The 17,373-nt window shown below is 40.2% G+C and overlaps 1 protein-coding gene and 1 pseudogene across 1 annotated transcript in view; both read right to left on the reverse strand.

Moving 5' to 3' along the window:
- SYNPR (synaptoporin) overlaps positions 1-17,373 on the reverse strand; it is a 295,792-nt gene that overhangs the window by 76,453 nt on the left and 201,966 nt on the right. The gene's annotated exons all lie outside the window — the stretch shown is intronic.
- Positions 1,953-3,825, reverse strand: LOC138984678 (high mobility group protein B3 pseudogene; annotated as a pseudogene).

Consider the following 17,373-nt stretch of genomic DNA (forward strand, 5'->3'; position numbering starts at 1 on the left):
TTTAATATTTATTCATTTATTTGGCTGCACCAGGTCTTAGTTGCAGCATGTGGGATCTAGTTCCCTGACCAGGGATCGAACCTGGGCCCCCTGCTTTGGGAGCTGAGAGAGTTAACCACTGGACCAGCAGGGAAAGGTTTGATTTTCTTTTTGTATTCCTGATATGGCTCAAATTTGGGATATATAGGTATGAAAGCTTGACCCCCTTTGGAAAATTTAGCCTAGGAACTACAACTTGTGAAAATGAGCCATAAACTGGGTTTATATATAAAAATAACTTCACACTTGTGTGGTGGATTTTACTTTGTGAGGGATCACTGATCTACTGAGTGACTAGTACAAACATACAAAGATGTCAAAATATACCTAGAATTGTGTGTTTTTTCTTAAGTAACAGAAATCTGTCAAATTCGGAAACTGAAAAAGCAGATGTCCTGGTGCAGAGGTATAAACAGAAGTGGGGAAAAGAGAAAAGGCCTTTGTTTTCCTTCTACTAAACAAGTGGCTAGAAGAAATTAGGGGTCTAGTCAGATGAGGTTTATTCTTTGCAATAAAATAGCTCTGCTCATGTTTGTTCTATTTATGACTTACTGCTATTTTCAGAAATGTTTAGGCAACTGTAGATTATATGAACAATAAATTGTTCTTGTTCAGTCGTTCAGTCATATCCGACTCTTTGTGACCCCATGGACTGCAGCACGCCAGGCTTCTCTGTTCTCTATTTCCTGGAGTTTGTTCAAACTCATGTCCATTGAGATGATTATGCCATCCAACCATCTCATCCTCTGTTGCCCCCTTTTCACAATAAATGATGTTTTTTTAAAAGTGAAAAAATAGAAACAAAGGTATACTAATAATGTGTAAAGTTGGTCTTGAAGACTGCATGAGGTAACCATTGCCACTGTAAAGTCTACATAATAAATCAGGTCCAAATTCAGAGGCTTATAACAACCACCACCTACTGCTGCCCTTGTGTTTCTGGCTGGAGTAGCTCTGCTTCATATGCTATGCTATGCTAAGTCACTTCAGTCGTGTCCGACTCTACGCGACCCCATAGACGGCAGCCCACCAGGCTCCCCCATCCCTGGGATTCTCCAGGCAAGAACACTGGATCGGGTTGCCATTTCCTTCTCCAATGCATGAAAGTGAAAAGTGAAAGTGAAGTCGCTCAGTCGTGTCCGACTCTTAGCGACCCCATGGATTGCAGCCTAACAGGCTCCTCCGTCTATGGGATTTTCCAGGCAAGAGTACTGGAGTGGGGTGCCATTGCCATGTTAATTCTGGCAGTCAGGATGAAGTGGGGGCGTGTCTACCTGCAGGCCTTTTCTTGCTGATGGCAGAGGCACAGGAAGGCAGACAGGAATATGCCATGTCTGTTAAGGATTCATCTGGACAATGTCACACCATTTTGCTCACATTCCATTGGCCAAAGCAAGTCACCTAACAAGTTAAACATCAATGGGCAGGGAAATATACTCTGTCTCATGTGACCATGGTGACTGACATTGCAAAAACTAGTTTGGGGAAGGGGACAAATAATCGTGACCAGTAAGTCTATCTGGGGGAATAATATTAATGATGACACTGCTTTCTCATATGCATTATGCACTGGTTATCCTGTTCTCCTTCGACTTATCAGACATCACCTTTATCCTAATTATTCTCTCTGCTTGAAATTATTTCCCCTTACATTTCTTCCACTTCTATAATATAAACTCCATGAAGGCAATGTTTTGAGGGTCTATTTTCTTCACTGATGGTGATCTCTTATCTCTCAGATGCCGCCAGCTGCTTATATAAGATTTGAGTTCAAAAATCTTATTGATCAAAATTCATTGTATGTATACTTTTTTTTAAATGTAATACTGTTTATTTAACTTCAGAAACATTTCAACATTGTAAACATACAAAAAAAAAAAAAAGAACATTGCAGATCATGTTTAGTACAGAAGGTTCTTGAACTTTATTGGTGCAGTGGCTCTTGGCTTTGCTGACAATGAAGAGTTCTATGGTTTGTTCAAAGAAAAACAGTTTAAAACTACCACACTTCAACTAAAAAGGATCCAAAACACTTCTCATGCCAGCTGACTGCAGGATGCTATATCATTATATACAAAAACAAGACAACCTGAAGCTAAATGCATGCCCACCACAGTGTCCACGGGTCCAGCCCCACGGTGTATGCCCTGAGCTACGGCCCCTCTGGAAGGCTTCACCCCGACAGCCTCCGTACCAAGCAAGGAGAATCAAGAGTGTGTCTCGGTTGCTTTGTTCTTTTTACAAACTATAGATATGTACAGTTGAAAACTCGGGATTTCTAGCCAATGACCATAGAATTAACACACCACCTTACAAATTAAAAAAAACAAACAAACCCAGAAACATTTTTAAATGCCTTGTCACACCACAGCAAAGTGCACAGAGTGAGGAGAACATGAGAGCCTTTTCGTTTTAAAAATGTTTGGAAATATGTACAACTTTGATACAGTTTCCAGGGGCTTTGGACACACATGGCCACTTCATGTAAACCAATGACAATTGCTAGAACACTTTGAGAGACTACGATATGATCGTGAGCCAACTGGGTATTAAACCTAATGATGGGAACAGACACATCTTGGGTGAGAGGTGTGTCAATCATGGCGCTCCCTACTCGAACGTATTCACAAGGCGAAAGATTAACAATTTTTTTATTCCTCCTCCTCCTCCACTTCCTCCTCATTTTCTTCATCTTCCTCTTCCATGTTTTTCCGGGCAACTTTGGCAGGACCCTCGGTGCCATCAAACTTCCCTTTAGCCTTCTCATACTTCTCCTTCAGCTTTGCTGCCTTGTTGCTTCTCACTGTCATTTAAGGTATTCCACATCTCGCCCAGCTTCTTTGCCACATCTCCAATAGAGATGCCAGGGTTTGTAGACTTGATCTTTGGGCGGAATTCAGAGCAGAATAGGAAAAATCCATACGGTGGTCTCTTGGGGGCATTAGGGTCCTTGCCTCCCTTAGCTGGTCCATAATCCTTCGTTTCCTGATCATAGTGCACTTTATCTGCCTTTCATTGAATTTAGACTTCTCTTTTCCAGACATGGTCTTTCACTTCTCAGAGCATTTCTTGGAAAATTCAGCAAAATTGACAGGGGCCTCCAGGTTTTTCTTCTTATGTTCCTCTCTGCACATCTGCACAAAGAAGGCATGAGCAGACATCTTGTCATTTGGTTTCTTGGGATCACCTTTGGCCATCTGGACTGTATTGTTCGCTAGTCTGTATGCACACTCCTAATACATTTGTTGATGAGATAACTTTGTTCAAATGTTTCAAACCACAGTATGTTTCAGTAGCAGAGCACTGAGACATTGTTCTGGAAGCACAGTAATCTGGATAAAATTTATTCACCAAAGGGTCTATTTCCCACCACAAGAGACCCAGGATTCAAAGCTTTAAATATCTTGGATTACTGACAACCAAGGCTAATTACTCCAATGAAGTATTTTAGAGTCCTGCAACATAGTTTGTTAATTGTACAAGAATTTTCCACGTGGTGTGCTTCCCAGGTGGCTCAGCGGCAAAGAATCTGCCTGCAATACAAGAGATGTGGGTTTGATCCCTGGGTCGGGAAGATCTTCTGGAGAAGGAAATGGCAACCCATTCCAGTATTCTTGCCTGGAAAATCTCATGGACAGAGGAGTCTGGCAGGCTACAGTCCACAGGGCTGCAAAAGAGTTAGACATGACTGAGCCACTGAGCATGCACACACAAATTCCATGAGATAGGGAGACTTATTTGTTTCTCTTAGGGAGCTCAGCTTATCCTGGGACATGTGAGGACTGAGCTAGCATCTCACATTTAGGAGGCAAACAAATATTCATTGTAGCATGAATTTCCGTAGGTAATCTCAATTCATCATACCAAGCATTTCAGGTTTAAATCCAAGACACTTTCTGATATCAGAAAATACCTTGATATCACAGAATCCTTCAACCTGGAAACATTAAATTTTCTATCTTTAAACATTCATGCATTTATTTATTCAGTAAACATTTCTAAGTACCCATTACCGGCCAAACATGCCTCAAAACACAAATACCTAAGGAGCTTATACACTAGTGGGGACACAGATGCATAAACAAATAATTACCATGGAATATGATCTTTACTGGAAAGAAAATGTGAACCTTCAGATAAATGCAGCTCATGGTTGAACTAGGGATTCAGGGAGATTTCCTAGTAGAGATGAAATCTAAGTCAGTTCATGAAAGAGGAATAAGAAATTTACAAGGCAGGAAAGGGGTTGGGTGGGAAAGTGGGAAGAATTTTGTAGACAAAGAGTAAAGTTATAGAAATGTATGAAAATAATAAGTTTGGAGAACTACAAATCACTCTACAAACTTACCATCTCAGGGAGATAATGACTGATCGTGGTTTTTATGTTTAAGCATCAGCTTGACTGAAACATAATTAACCATAATATAATACCACAAAATTCATCCTGGCTTTTAATATTTATATAGCCTTTAGTATATTCACAGAGCAACCTATACCACTGTCTGATTTCAGAACATCTTCACCCCCCAAAGAAGTCTCCTACCTATGAGCTGTCACACTCCATCCTCCCATTCTTTTTCCCCTGGAAACTACTAATATACTTTATTTCTAGAAATGTGCATATTCTAGATATTTCACATAAGTAGCATATTGTACAGAGAAGGCAACGGCACCCCACTCCAGTACTCTTGCCTGGAAAATCCCATTGACAGGGGAGCCTGGTAGGCTGCAGTCCATGGGGTCGCTAAGAGCCGGGCACGACTGAGCGACTTCATTTTCACTTTTCACTTTCATGCATTGGAGGAAATGGCAACCCACTCCAGTGTTCTTGCCTGGAGAATCCCAGGGACAGAGGAACCTGATGGGCTGCCGTCCATGGGGTCGCACAGAGTTGGACACGACTGAAGCGACTTAGCAGCAGCAGCAGCAGCATATTGTAAGTATATTTCATCTAAACAATTCAGAAAATAAATTCTGCAGTTATTTTTATAATTATATGTATTAACGTATATATAGTGTATTCATTTTCCTCATCAGTATTTTCTGATTTTACTTTATTACTTTATTTTCTGCCACTTAGTTGTGTAATCTTAGGCAAGTTATATAATTTTTCTGATTCTTATTTTCCTAACACTGAGAGTACCTCTTTTCACTGAGTTCTTATAAACATTAAATGAGAAATGCATGTAAAAGGTCTGAGTAGAGTATCTGATATACAGAAGTACTTCAAAGGCTTCGATGTTAGCTTTTTCTATTTACTTTTACCATGAGAATATTAGTAGGTGATACACTATGAGTATCTGTTGACAAAATGTAATTTTCACATGTTAATTAAAGAAATTGGAAATGGAATAATGCAATCCCTAAAGTTCCATTTCACTAAACAAAATCAGCTGGCTCATCTTTCCTCCTAGCTGTAACTTGGTCCCATACCCACATGAGAAAACAGAAAAACATTGACAGACTTTGTTAACTTAATGCTCCCATCAATTCAAATTTCTGATTTATTCATTATTTGATGACTTCTTTCAAGGTTGGCCCTTTCATCTTTCTATAAAAAAGAAGGCTTCCTAAGAAATGTAATAGGTAAAAAAAAGAAAAAAAAAAAAACAAAACTCCTGAAATATGTGGGCAACACAAATGATGAATAAACTATTTGAAAGCACTTGTCCAAACATCTTGTACTGGAATTTCAAGTGTAATTTACTTAACAAATAGAAGTTTTCTAGTGTTTCATCTTTCCCATTAGCTCTAAGGGAGTTTCATCCCTTATAGTGGTTTTCTGATTTGCACATTTTCCAAGGTAAACTTTAACGGGCATTAGCTGTGCTTTGGTTGACAAGCACTTATTCTTCTTTCTCTTATTAGTAGCACCTTGGTTTCTTTTGAGGAATCACATCTCTTTGAGAGACAGCATTTCTTCCTCAAAAGGAACATTTCTAAGCCAAGGATGTGTGTGTGTGGTTCAATTTAGACAACTATAATAGATTATTTTTCTGGATTTAGGCTCTTGAGTGGTATTATATAAGAATGGGATGAGGGGTTGAGTTGAATCATTTCCAAAGCAATGCACAGATTTGACTATAAATTAAAGTCATTTCTTAGTTTCAACTGTATATATGTCTTGAGTTGTCCCATTTCCTGTATTTTCTGGAGCCCAGTTCCTCTGTATTTCCTTTCATTATGTGAACTTCCCTAAGACCTTCCAATAAATTACTTCACTTGTTGCTCAAAGGCAAATCGTATTCTTGCAACCTCCAAACTTCTAGGCATACATAGTCTGCCTCCAGCCCCTGTGCACTCCCAGACCTTCCAAAAGAAGCAGAGCTACTTATAGCCAGTTTCTGTTAACTCATTTAATCTTCAAAAAGACTCATCACAAACTCCCTTGAAATTCTCTTATTCCTTTTTTTCCCACTTAAAATTTTTTTTTACAAAAAAATTTTGGTTTGTTGTTGTGTTGTGTTGGTTTCTGCTGTACAACAATGTGAATCAGCCATAATTATACATATATCCCCTCCTTCGTGAGCCTTCCTCCCCTGCCCCGACTCCACTCCTCTAGGACATCACAGAGTGCCAGACTGGGCTCCCTGTGTTATACAGAGACTTCTCAACAGCTATCCATTTTACACATGATAGTGTATATATATTGATGCTACTTCCTCCATCTGTCCCACTCTGTGCCTTCCCCACTGTGTCCACAAGTCCATTCTCGATCTCCTATTCCTTTAAAGTTTCAGAATCTTTCAAGTGTTCCAGACCTTTCCTCCAAAGGATTTGACTGAAACCACATGTGATAGGAGAAAGTGACATTTGATAATGATGGAGAAAACCAGGAAATCCTCTTCCCATCCATCCTTCAGTTTTTCAATAAATATTTAATGAGGACATACCTGCCCTGTTCTAGATATTATAAATACAAGAATTACTAGGATGGAGTCTTGTTCCTTAGAGAGCCTAGAGTCTAGTAGGAGAGATAAGACACACAGAAATAGCGCTAATGCCCACAGAGGCTGTGATAAGAGTCACAATTGAGGTAGAGATCAAGGGCTACACGAGCACAACGGAGAGAAGATTAATTCAGGCTGGAAGGATTGGGGAGGATTTCAGGGGAGGAGATGAAACTTTCAGCCAACTAATCCTCCTGCAAGTGTCCAGTGGCCAATTATCTCCAGGAAATGGAGTTTGCAAAATTAAGCCTAGCCCACAGAGGATCGTTTATTTTCTCTTAGCATGGCATATTACCGTTTCCAAGGTTTATGCCTTCTTGGGAAATGTACTAAATTGCTTAGGACAGGGACTGAGAATATAAGGATGTCAAACCTTGCTGGTCTGTGCCTAATATGTCCGGGGCCTAGTGTCTGCCTCATTTTAATTGGTGGGACCAAGAGACGACTGACCATGGTCTGGATTGGGGCCAGTGTGTCTCTAAGCAGTCTTTAAATATGGCTTAAAATGAACTACCACCTCCACACAGCCACTTGGGCTTATTTTCTTCAAATGGGGACAGCGGCTACACCAAGCCTGCAACTTGTTCTCAGCTGCCTTGAAAACAGATATTCCTTTCATGTCCTTTTATTGCTTTCTTCTGTCCACATAATGCAGCCAATGTTCTTCATTTTAACAGAGAATGGATGCTCTGTAAAAACCTGGGATGGACAATCGACCTGACAGAACAGGCTTGAAAAACTTATTACTGCGCATGGCCATACTGGCAGGGGGTTTACGTGAAATGCCCCTTTCACACTGCTAACCTCAAAGACATTAGGAAGCAGTGTTATTTGGACTACAAAATGTTGTATACCTTGGTGACGATGAATTCATCTACGAAGTCAGAAAGTATATAATTAAAAGAGATAAAGTCACTTCTTTTCTTTAAAGATCTCATTTTTCAAGACAACAATTCAATTTGGTAAAATAAGTAGCCCTGTACCCACTTGCACCTACCTATAAACTTCACATTGTGGTCAGTGTTCTCACTAGGCTTCCACTGGACAAGAGCAAAGGGGGAAAAAACAAACAAAACAAAACAAAACAAAAAACGGTTGGCCATTGCTTCTCACAGAGTCCAGGGAGAAAGACTCTGTAACATCATTATTTTATTGGACCCTGCTGTGTGAACACATTAGGGAGGGTGCTTCTGGGGGATGCACTAGCAGAAGCTCCTTGGGAATGACATAACATTCCTGCAGAAGTTGGCAGAAAAGAGACATAAGGCTTCAGTGGGAATTCTAATGCTGCCCTGATTTTTCCCAGCCTCAGGGACCTGAATTTTCAGCTTAGTTCAATGACCCCTAGGATGTCCTGAAGAACTTTTCCTACTTGGGAAGGGGTGAAGACAGAAAAGGCAGAGGTCTTCAGCTCTATGGACATTCCTTTGTTCCCAGTGCTCAGTGGAAAAGAGTCACTTCTGAATTTCATCCTACAGGACACAGGAGATTGCTGGGGCCCAATGAGTACAAATGTATTTGTTATTATGAGTTGAACTGAATCCTCTACAAAAGGTATGCTTAATTCTTAACCCCCAGTACCTTAGACTGTAACCTTATTTGGAAAAAGGGTCACTGCAGATGTAATTAATTAAAATGAGGCCATGCTGCAGTATGGTGAGCCTCTGATCTAATATGATTGGTGCCCTTATAAGAGGATGGCCATATGAAGACAGAGACACAGGAGAATGCCACATGATGACTAAGGCAGAGACTGAGTTATGCAGCCATAAGCCAGGGAATGCCAAGGATGGCCAGCAAACTGCCAGGAGTCAGGAAGAGGCCAGGAAGGATTCCCCTGCAAATTTCAGAGGGAGCATGGCCCTGTAGACACTTTACAAAAAATTTGCCTATGGACAGTCTGATCTTAGACTTCTAGACTCCAGTACTGTGAGATGATACATTTCTGTTGTTTTAAGCCATGCAGATTGTGGTACTTTGTTATAGCAGCCCTGAGAAACTCATACATTTGCTCAGAACTCATCTAGATTGTATATTATTGATACTTGTGACTAAGAAACTTATGGTCCACTTTATACCTGCCTCCTCCTCACCACTCCCTGAGCATCTCCTAAGTTCCCCATATGCTCTTTCACCTCTGGGAGGGTGCTACCTTCCTGGCACAGCCAGAACCTGTGACCCCCAAGTCTGCTCAAAGTCTACTCATCATTCATAGTCAGTTCAAGGGGAAAAGTCACCCATCATTCTGAAGGGAGTGAGAATAACAGTGTCTTCCAAAGTGAATCATTTGTACCAGAACTCTGCTTGCCATTTAGGTAGCTTTATTTATTATATAGTAATTTATTATAACTCTTTAAAAGTTGAGACTCTGGTTCCTTTTACATCTCTGAGATGCTTACTTCTCAAAATACAGTTCTCAAATTAGGAGAATAAATTCAGAGAATCTTAGCACCCATCCCATACCAAAATCAGAATCTGCATTTAACAAGCGCCTGTGAGACTGCATAGATGGTAATACTTGAGAAGCTGACCCTAGAGAACCTTGACATACCAGCATACCATACATTCACTGAATGTATGCTTCACATCGGCTGCTTAGCTGAGTGTTTTTATTTACATTATTCCAGATTAGTCATTTTGACGATTCTATTAGCAGTTCTGTGAGGAAGGTATTAACCTATTACATGGATGAGAAGATTGGAGGGAAGCTAGATTGGGAAATGCAGGGTGTATTCCCATATTTCCACCTCTCTGCCCAGTTCAACACAATGCCTACTTGGCCTACCCAGCAGTTTTTCAGGCAACAATGGTATCTGCCCAGGAAGCTGGAATTTCAGAGGGACATCTGAGCATCTGTTTTCAACATAGGCTTTCTTTTTCTTCTGCTACTTTAACAGTTAGAGGATGAATGTGTGTCTCTCCAGATACTCTATCAAAAAAGAGTTCCATGGAAACGCTCATTTTGAGAAATGATGCAAATTACACAGCCCTCTTGAACATTAGTGGTGGAGAGCACCTATTAAAAGCTTCATCCCATGACCTCAGTAAATATACCTACTCAACTTGGTTTAACTCAGTTTTCCCTAAAGTTTATTTGACTCCGAATTAACATGGTGTAACAGCCATTAACATTCTGTGAAGGGCATTCTGGTTTAAAATGAGATGTTAATGACAAAGAGATCAAGAGAGAGATTCACTTCATGGATTGCTTTTTAATTGAGAGAGAGACAGAGGTAGAGAGACAAAGAAAAGAGAGAGAGAGAGAGAGCTTTCTCTCCTGTGGTTATTCTTCAAAGTGGAAGTTTTCTCAAAATGAGATATTAGCATGTGGCAAGAGCTAGGAATCAGCATGAGCTTCTGAACCACTGGGAAGAGTGGCTCATTTCTTTATGCATTATTTAACATCATAACGTCCTTCCTAGAATCTTCTGTTCCAAGCTGTAACTCGAGACAAAGACCTTTGATAAAATTAAGTAGGATGTTAGCTCTGAAGCACAATGGGAAGATAAAGTGGCAGATTAGATCATATTAACTTTTAAAAAATGATCACTAAGGTCATGAGCTTGACACATGGGGGGGTGTGGTATTGCAAAGTAGCAGGATAAAGCCATGCAAAAGACATTAATTACCCAACAGGGGGTTTCTAGGGAGAGGGAGGTGGAGGCTTAAGCATTTGGCTACCAGGGGAAATCTCTTTTCAAGGATTCTTTTCTCCTTTGAGATGAAGGACTTCATAAAGAGCCTTTGTGCTTGATGTGGACTCTTGATAGTTTCATGGGTAGATTTATTTGTATTCCTGGTGCTGATGGAGAGCAGCTCCTGATCCACAGAGCTTCTCAGGGTTCTGACAAGTGATGCCCCCATTTTCTGGAGTTTCTAGTCAAAGACAGGCATCCCTTTAGTGCAAATCCAAAGCCATGATTGATCACTACTTGCATGCTTACAACGGAAACAAAGGATGGGGTTTCCTAGGTATTTTCTTTTCAGGAAAGAGGGGATTTGAGGTTGGTTATTTGGAAGCACACATGGCTTCTTGAAGCTCCTTTCTTCTTTTGAAAAAAAATTTTATTATTTATTTTTGGTTGTACTGAGTCTTCGTTGCTGCGTGGGCATTTCTCTAGTTGTGGTGAGCAGGGGCTAATCTGTAGTTGCGATGTGCGGGCTTCTCATTGCAGTGGCTTCTCTTATTGTGGAGCACGGGCTCTAGGGTGTGTGGGCTTTAGAAGCTGCTGCCAGAGGATTCAGTAGTTGTGGTTCCTGGGCTCGAGAACACAGGTTCAATAGTTGGGGTGCACCACAGGCTCAGTTGCTCTGAGGCATATGGGATCTCCCTGGATCAGAGTTACCACTGCCACCAGGGGAGCCATGAAGCTCCTTTCTGTGAAGACATGGACACAATCACCTGAAATACTTTTCAGACAATGTATGTGGCATCAGCTTTACAAAAAGAGATAAAAGCAGGTAGACTGGAAGTGCTAACAGCAGTTTTCCTCTGAAGTCCACAGATATATTTTTCACGGTGCCCTGTGAGCTCATGTCCCCATATTATTTGCTGCTCTTCTGCCTGGCTTTATTTCAGCAGTCCCTTTGTCCGGAATGCCTTGGCTCCCATTTCTTTTTTAAAAAATCTTTTGGCCACACTGTGCGGCATGTGGGATCTTAGTTCTCCAACCAAAGATTGAACCAGCACCCCCTGCATTGGAACTGCAGAGTCTTAACCACTGGACCACCATGGAAGTGCCTTGGCCCCCATTTCTGCTGATTGAAATCTTACCCATTCTTCAAGGCCCTGTTCAAATTTCTTGTTTTCAGAGAAGGGTTTCCTGATTACCTTCAGAGAAACAAATGCTACTTTTCCATGGCTTCTTTGGACCTTTATTATAGCACTGATCACATTTTGATTTCTACAATCATGGTGTCCATGTGTCTATCTCCGAGGTTCACTTTTGAAGACGGGATTGGATTTTTCATCACATTTACTCCCCTCCACACTGAGCTCATAGCTGATATTCAGTAAATGCCAGATGAACAGTACCTCAACACTGCAAGAGAGACTACAGTTGTGGGCAGGCAAAGTTTACCATTCAGTATGCTGATGTGAATTTAAGATAATATTCCTCTTACTTCTAGGCTTGGTGCTTCTTTCTTTGTTTCCTGATCTGTTTCTAGACCAGTATTTTCCAAACACAAGTCACTGGCATCACTCTCAAGAGTCACATCTGTAGACCACTTATGCTTTCATTTACTTAATATCCTTTTCTAAATTGATTCCCCTTTTCCTGATACCAACTCATTTAAAAAGCAGACCATTTATCTTGAATTAAAAGTCTAGTATCATAAGAGACTATTACGAACAACTATATGGCAATAAAATAGATAACCTGGAAGAAATAGACAGATTCTGAGAAAAGTTCAATCTTCCCAACTGAACCAGGAAGAAATAGAAATTATAAACAACCCAATTATAAGCATTGAAATTGAAGCTGTGATCAAAAATCTCCCAAAAAACAAAAGCCCAGGACCAGATGGCTTCACAGGAGAATTCTATCAAACATTTAGAGAAGAGCTAATGCCTATCCTTCTAAAACTCTTTAAAATAATTGCAGAGGACGAAACACTTTCAAACTCATTCTATGAGACCACCATCACCCTGATACCAAAACCATACAAAGACAACACAAAAAAAGAAAACTACAGGCCAATATCACTGATGAACATAGATGCAAAAATCCTCAACAAAATTTTAGCAAACAGAATTCGGCAACACATCAAAAAGCTCATACACCATGATCAAGTTGGGTTTATTCTAGGAATGCAAGGATTCTTTGATATATGCAAATCAATCAATGTGATATACCATATTAACAAATTAAAAGATAAAACCATACAATAATCTCAATAGATGCAGAAAAAGCCTTTGACAAAATTCAGCACCCATTTGTGATTAAACTCTTCAAAAAAATGGGCATAGAAGGAACCTACCTCAACATAGTAGAGGCCATATATGATAAGCCTACAGCAAACATTATTTTCAATGGTGAGAAACTGAAGGCATTCCCCCAAGATCAGGAACAAGACCAAGGATGTCCACTTTCACCACTATTATTCAACATAGTTCTAGAATTCCTAGCTACAGCAATCAGAGAAGAAAAAGAAATAAAAGGAATCCAGATCAGAAAAGAAGAAGTAAAGCTCTCACTGTTTGCAGATGACATAATGCTGTACATAGAAAATCCTAAAGACAGTATCAGAAAATTACTAGAGCTAATCATTGAATTTAGCAAAGTTGCAGGATACAAAAGCAATACACAGAAATCACTTTCATTTCTATATACTAACAATGAAAAATCAGAAAGAGCAATTAAGGAATCAATCCCATTCACCATTGCAACAAAAAGAATTAAATATCTAGGAATAAACCTACCTTAGGAGACAAAAGAATTGGACACAGAAAATTATAAGACACTGATAAAAGAAATCAAAGATGACATAAACAGATGGAGAGATATTCCATGTTCCTGGGTAGGAAGAATCAATATTGTGAAAATGACTATACTACCAAACGCAATCTACAGATTCAAGGTGATCCCTATCAAATTACCAATGGCATTTTTCACAGAACTAGAACAAAAAATTTCACAATTCACATGGAAACACAAAAGACCCTGAAAAGCCAAAGCATCTTGAGAAAGAAGAATGGAACTGGAAGAATCCACCTTCCTGACTTCAGATTAGACTACAAAGCTACAGTCATCAAGACAGTATGGTACTGGCACAGAAACAGAAATATAGACCAATAGAACAAGATAGAAAACCCAGAAATAAACCCATGCACCTATGGGTACCTTATTTTTGACAAAGGAGGCAAGAAAATCAATGGGGCAAAGACAGCCTCTTCAATAAATGATGCTGGGTAAACTGGACAGCTACATGCAAAAGAATGAAATTAGAACACTTCCTAATACCATACACAAAGATAAACTCAAAATGGATTAAAGACATAAATGTAAGACCAGAAACTATAAAACTCTTAGAGGAAAACATAGGCAGAACACTCAGTGACATAAATCAAACAAGATCCTCTATGACCCATCTCCTAGAGTATGGAAATAAAAACAAAAGTAAACAAATGGGACCTGATTAAACTTAAAAGCTTTTGCACGGCAAAGGAAACTATAAGCAAACTGTCACCCTCAGAAGGGGAGAAAATAATAGCAAATGAAACAATTGACAAAGGATTCGTTTCCAAAATATACAAGCAGCTCATACAATTCAATACCAGAAAAACAAACAACCCAATCAAAAAGTGGGAAAAAGACCTAAATAGACATTTCTCCAAAGAAGACATACAGATGGCTAACAAACACATGAAAAGAAGCTCAACATCGCTCATTATTAGAGAAATGCAAATCAAAACTACAATGAGATATCACCTCACACCAGTCAGAATGGCTCTAATCAAAAAGTCTACAAACAATAAATGCTGGAGAGGGTGTGGAGAAAAGGGAACGCTCTTGCACTGTTGGGGGGAATGTAAATTGATACAGCTACTATGGAAGACGGTATGGAGATTCCTCAAAAACTAGGAATAAAACCACCATATGACCCAGCAACCCCACTTCTAGGCATATACCCTGAGGAAACCAAAATTGAAAGAGACACATGTATCCCATTGCTCACTGCAGCACTATTTACAACAGCTAGAACAATGAAGCAACCTAGATGTCCATGGACAGATGAATGGATAAAGAAGCTATGATCAGATCAGATCAGTCACTCAGTCATGTCTGACTCTTTGCAACCCCATGAATCACAGCACGCCAGGCCTCCCTGTCCATCACCAACTCCCAGAGTTCACTCAAACTCACGTCCATCGAGTCAGTGATGCCATCCAGCCATCTCATCCTCTGTCGTCCCCTTCTCCTCCTGCCCCCAATCCCTCCCAGCATCAGCCTTTTCCAATGAGTCAACTCTTCGCATGAGGTGGCCAAAGTACTGGAGTTTCAGCTTTAGCATCATTCCTTCCAAAGAAATCCCAGGGCTGATCTCCTTCAGAATGGACTGGTTGGATCTCCTTCCAGTCCAAGGGACTCTCAAGAGTCTTCTCCAACACCACAGTTCAAAAGCATCAATTCTTCGGCACTCAGCCTTCTTCACAGTCCAACTCTCACATCCATACATGACCACAGGAAAAACCATAGCCTTGACTAGACGAACCTTTGTTGGCAAAGGAATGTCTCTGCTTTTGACTATGCTGTCTAGGTTGGTCATAACTTTCCTTCCAAGGAGTAAGTGTCTTTTAATTTCATGGCTGCAGTCACCATCTGCAGTGATTTTGGAGCCCAGAAAAATAAAGTCTGACACTGATTCCACTGTTTCCCCGTCTATTTCCCATGAAGTGATGGGACTGGATGCCATGATCTTCGTTTTCTGAATGTTGAGCTTTAAGCCAACTTTTTCACTCTCCAGTGTCACTTTCATCAAGAGGCTTTTTAGTTGCTCTTCACTATCTGCCATAAGGGTGGTGTCATATGCATATCTGAGGTTATTGATATTTCTCCCAGCAATCTTGATTCCAGCTTGTGCTTCTTCCAGCCCAGCATTTCTCATGAGGTATTCTGCATATAAGTTAAATAAACAGGGTGACAATATACAGCCTTGACGAACTCCTTTTCCTATTTGGAACCAGTCTGTTGTTCCATGTCCAGTTCTAACTGTTGCTTCCTGACCTGCACACAGATTTCTCAAGAGGCAGATCAGGTGGTCTGGGATTCCCATCTCTTTCAGAATTTTCCACAGTTTATTGTGATCCACACAGTCAAAGGCTTTGGCATAGTCAATAAAGCAGAAATAGATGTTTTTCTGGAACTCTCTTGTTTTTTCCATGATCCAGCGGATGTTGGCAATTTGATCTCTGGTTCCTCTGCCTTTTCTAAAACCAGCTTGAACATCAGGAAGTTCATGGTTCACATATTGCTGAAGCCTGGCTTGGAGAAGTTTGAGCATTACTTTACTAGCATGTGAGATGAGTGCAATTGTGCAGTAGTTTGAGCATTCTTTGGCATTGCCTTTCTTTGGGATTGGAATGAAAACTGACCTTTTCCAGTCCTGTGGCCACTGCTGAGTTTTCCAAATGTGCTGGCATATTGAGTGCAGCACTTTTACTAGCATCATCTTTCAGGATTTGAAATAGCTCAACTGGAATTCCATCACCTCCACTAGCTTTGTTCATAGTGATGCTTCCTAAGGCCCGCCTGACTCACATTCCAGGATGTCTGGCTCTAGGTCAGTGATCACACCGTCATGAACATCTGGGTCATGAAGATCTTTTTTGTACAGTTCTTCTGTGTATTCTCGCCATCTCTTCTTAATATCTTCTGCTTCTGTTAGGTCCATACCATTTCTGTCCTTTATCGAGCCCATCTTTGCATGAAATGTTCCTTTGGTATCTCTGATTTTCTTAAAGAGATCTCTAGTCTTTCCCATTCTGTTGCTTTCCTCTATTTCTTTGCACTGATCACTGAAGAAGGCTTTCTTATCTCTTCTTGCTATTCTTTGGAACTCTGCATTCAGATGTTTATATCTTTCCTTTTCTCCTTTGCTTTTCGCTTCTCTTCTTTTCACAGCTATTTGTAAGGCCTCCTCAGACAGCCATTTTGCTTTTTTGCATTTCTTTTCCATGGGGATGGTCTTGATCCCTGTCTCCTATACAATGTCACGAACCTCATTCCATAGCTCATCAGGCACTCTGTCTATCAGATCTAGGTCCTTAAATCTATTTCTCACTTCCACTGTATAATCATAAGGGATTTGATTTAGGTCATACCTGAATGGTCTAGTGGTTTTCCCTACTTTCTTCAATTTAAGTCTGAATTTGGCAATAAGGAGTTCATGGTCTGAGCCACAGTCAGCTCCTGGTCTTGTTTTTGCTGACTGTATAGAGCTTCTACATCTTTGGCTGCAAAGAATATAATCAATCTGATTTTGGTGTTGACCATCTGGTGATGTCCATGTATAGAGTCTTCTCTTGTGTTGTTGGAAGAGGGTGTTTGCTATGACCAGTGCATTTTTTTGGCAAAACTCTATTAGTCTTTGCCCTGTTTCATTCCATATTCCAAGGCCAAATTTGCCTGTTACTCCAGGTGTTTCTTGACTTCCTACTTTTGCATTCCAGTCACCTATAATGAAAAGGACATCTTTTTTGGGTGTTAGTTCTAAAAGGTCTTGTAGGTCTTCATAGAACCGTTCAACTTCAGCTTCTTCAGTGTTACTGGTTGGGGCATAGACTTGGATTGCTGTGAAGCTGTGATACATATTCACAATGGAATATTACTCAGACATAAAAAGGAATGCATTTGAGTCAGTTTTAATGAGGTGGATGAAC

The sequence above is a fragment of the Bos mutus genome, chromosome 22 (assembly GCF_027580195.1).
Source record: "Bos mutus isolate GX-2022 chromosome 22, NWIPB_WYAK_1.1, whole genome shotgun sequence".
Classification (NCBI taxonomy): Eukaryota; Metazoa; Chordata; class Mammalia; order Artiodactyla; family Bovidae; genus Bos; species Bos mutus.